The sequence below is a fragment of the Lolium rigidum genome, chromosome 4, assembly GCF_022539505.1.
Source record: "Lolium rigidum isolate FL_2022 chromosome 4, APGP_CSIRO_Lrig_0.1, whole genome shotgun sequence".
NCBI classification, from domain to species: Eukaryota; Viridiplantae; Streptophyta; class Magnoliopsida; order Poales; family Poaceae; genus Lolium; species Lolium rigidum.
The window spans coordinates 27,481,228-27,485,463 of NC_061511.1; positions in this window are offsets into that span (position 1 = coordinate 27,481,228).

Here is a 4,236-nt window from a genome sequence, read left to right on the forward strand (position 1 = left end):
CCCTTTTCTTCGGTGTTGGTGTCGACTCGGGTGTAGTCCAATCATCATAGTTTTTGCTTATTTTGGCCAATAATTCCTCAGGTTGAGCAGGAGTTCTTTTCCTGAAAACACAACCAGCACAACTATCCAGGTATGTCCTAGATTCAATAGTTAATACATTATAGAATATATCAAGAAGTTCATTTTTAGCTAATGGATTTTTAGGTAGTGGTATAATTAAAGAACAAAATCTTGCCCATGATTCAGGAAATTTCTTGCCTTCTACCTGCACAAAGTTAAAGATTTTCTGCAATACAACATGTTGAGCACTAGTAGGGAAATATTTCTGAAAGAAAGCATTAACCAAACCAATAGGACTATCAATAGATCCAGGAGACAAATTATCATACCAAACTCTAGCTGCTCCTTTCAGAGAGAAAGGGAAAATTTTAGTGACAAAGTAAGTGCGCATCTTAATATCATCGGAGAATAAATTGCTCAAAGTAGAGAGTTCATTCATATGTTTCATAGCAATTTCATTTTCAGTACCTGATACGTATCCAACGTATCTATAATTTCTTATGTTCCATGCTAGTTTTATGACAATACCTACATGTTTTATTCAAACTTTATAATGTTTTTATGCATTTTCTGGGACTAACCTATTAACAAGATGCCACAGTGCCAGTTCCTGTTTTCTACTGTTTTTGATTTCAGAAAAGTTGGTTTACGAATATTCTCGGAATTGGACGAAACAAAAGCCCACGGCCCTATTTTCCACGGAGTGTTCCAGAAGACCGAACAAGAGTCGAGGAAGGCCAGCAGGGGGCCCACACCATAGGGCGGCGCGGGGGGCCCCACTGCCGCGCCGACATGTGGGGAGGGAGCCCCCTGGCTCCCCCGACGCTGCCCCTTCACCTATTTATTCCTTCGTCCCCGAAAACCCTAGTATCGAGAGCCAAAATACGAGAACAGTTCCAGAGACGCCGCCGCCATCAACCCTATCTCGGGGGGTTCAGAAGATCTCCTCCGGCACCCTGCCGGAGAGGGGAATCATCACGAGAGGGCTCTACATCACCATGCCCGCCTTCGGACTGATGCGTGAGTAGTTCATCCTTGGACTATGGGTCCATAACAGTAGCTAGATGGTTGTCTTCTCCTATTATGCCATCCTGTTTAGATCTTGTGAGCTGCCTATCATGATCAAGATCATCTATTTGTAATGCTACATGTTGTGTTTGTTGGGATCCGATGAATATGGAATACTATGTCAAGTTGATTATTGATCTATCATATATATGTTGTTTATGATCTTGCATGCTCTCCGTTGCTAGTAGAGGCTCTAGCCAAGTTGATACTTGTAACTCCAAGAGGGGGTATTTATGCTAGATAGTGGGTTCATGCCTCCATTGAATCTGAGACAGTGACATGAAGTTCTAAGGTTGTGGATGTGTTGTTGCCACTAGGGATAAAACATCAATGCTTTGTCTAAGGATATTTGTATTGTTTACATTACGCACAATACTTAATGCAATTGTCTGTTGTTTGCAACTTAATACTGGAAGGGGTGCGGATGCTAACCCGAAGGTGGACTTTTTAGGCTTAGATGCATGCTGGATGGCGGTCTATGTTCTTTGTCGTAATGCCCTAAGTAAATATCATAGTATCCATCATGATATGTATGTGCATTGTTATGCCCTCTCTATTTGTCAATTGCCTTTGTTTACCCAACATGTTATTTATCTTATTGGAGAGACACCACTAGTGCTATGGACCCCGGTCCATTCTTTTACATTTGAAATACAACCTACTGCAATCATTGTTCTCTTTTGTTTTGTGCAAGCAAACATCATTTTCCACACCATACGTTTAATCCTTTGTTTTCAGCAAGCCAGTGAGATTGACAACCTCACTGTTAAGTTGGGGCAAAGTAGTTTCATTGTGTTGTGCAGGTTCCACGTTGGCGCCAGAATCCCTGGTGTTGCGCCGCACTACACTCCTTCACCAACAAACTTCACGTGATCTTCATCTCCTACTGGTTCGATAACCTTGGTTTCTTACTGAGGGAAAACTCGCTGTTGTACTCATCATACCTTCCTCTTGGGGTTCCCAAAGGACGTGTGCTTTACCGTCACAAGCAGCTACTTTTCTAGCGCCGTTGCCGGGGAGATCAAGACACGCTGCAAGGGGAGTCTCTCACACCCAATCACTTCACTTTGTTTATTGTCTTGCTTTATTTTATTTTCTGTCTTGTTTGCTTTCTTTATATCAAAAACACAAAAAAATCAGTTACTTGTTTTACTTTATTTAATTCGGTTTTGCTTTATTTATTTTTATTATTGCTAAAATGAGTACTCCTGAGAACACTAAGTTGTGTGACTTCACTAGCACAAATAATAATGATTTCATATGCACTCCTATTGCTCCACCTGCTTCTACAACAGAATTTTATGAAATTAAACCTGCTTTACTAAATCTTGTTATGAGAGAGCAATTTTCCGGTGTTAGTACTCGATGATCTTGCTTGCTCATCTTAATAATTTTGTTGAACTTTGTGAAATGCAAAAGTATAAGGATATAGATGGGGATATTATAAAACTGAAATTGTTTCCTTTCTCCTTGAGAGGAAGAGCTAAAGATTGGTTGCTATCTTTGCCTAAAAATAGTATTAGTTCATGGACTAAATGTAAAGATGCTTTCATTGGAAAATATTATCCTCCTGCTAAAATTATATCTTTGAGAAGTAGCATTATGAATTTTAAGCAATTGGATAATGAACATGTTGCCCAAGCATGGGAGAGAATGAAATCTTTGGTAAAGAATTGCCCCACCCATGGACTAAATACTTGGATGATCATCCAAACCTTTTATGCAGGATTAAATTTTTCTTCAAGGAACCTATTGGATTCAGCTACTGGAGGTACTTTTATGTCCATCACTTTGGGTGCTGTAACAAAGCTTCTTGATGATTTGATGATCAACTACTCTGAATGGCACACTGAAAGGACTCCTCAAGGTAAGAAGGTAAATTCTGTTGAAGAAACCTCTTCCTTGAGTGATAGGATTGATGTTATTATGTCTATGCTTGTTAATGGTAAATCTCATGTTGATCCTAATAATGTTCCTTTATCTTTATTGGTTGCTCAAGAAGAACATGTTGATGTGAACTTCATTAAAAATAATAATTTCAACAACAATTCTTATAGGAATAATTTTGGTAACAACTATAGGCCATATCCTTCTAACAGTGGTAATTCTTATGGTAATTATTATGGTAATTCTTACAACAATAGTAGGAGTGTACCCTCTGATCTTGAAGTCATGCTTAAAGAATTTATTAGTACACAAACTGCTTTTAACAAATCTGTTGAGGAAAAGTTTGGTAAAATTGATGTTCTTGCTTCTAAGGTTGATAGTCTTGCTCTTGATGTTGATCTTTTAAAACTGAAAGTTATGCCTAATGAAGTTAAAGATATTAAGTCATTTTCTACAACAAATGCTATCCAAGTTCGAATTAATGACAATATTAGAATGATGGCTGAATTGCATGCTAGGTGGGAAAGAGAAGAAAAACTTGCTAAAGAGAATAATATAGCTAGAGTTTGGACTATTACCACCACTCGTAATTTTGATGCTTCACATGTTGCTAAACCTCCTACTATCAATGGTAAAATAATTGGTGTTGGCAATGTTTCTACTTCTACTACAAAGCGTGCAAAATTGCCTAAAACTGCTGAAACTGTTTGTGATAAAATTGCTGAAATTTTTCAAAGTGTTGGGGACAATGGTCCCATTGCTTTAGATCATAATGGTTTAGATTTTGATAATTGTCATATTTCTGAAGTTATTAAGTTCTTGCAAAAACTTGCTAGAAGTCCTAATGCTAGTGCTATAAAGTTGGCCTTTACAAAACATATTACAAATGCTCTCATTAAAGCTAGGGAAGAGGAATTAAAACTTGAAGCTTCTATCCCTAGGAAGTTGGAAGATGGTTGGGAGCCCATCATTAAAATGAAGGTCAATGATTTTGATTGTAATGCTTTATGTGATCTTGGTGCAAGTATTTCTGTTATGCCGAAGAAACTTTATGATATGCTTGACTTGCCACCTTTGGAATGTTGTTATTTGGATGTAAATCTTGCTGATAATTCTATAAAGAAACCTTTGGGGAGATGATACGTCTCAAACGTATCTATAATTTCTTATGTTCCATGCTAGTTATATGACAATACTCACATGTTTTGTATGCACTTTACA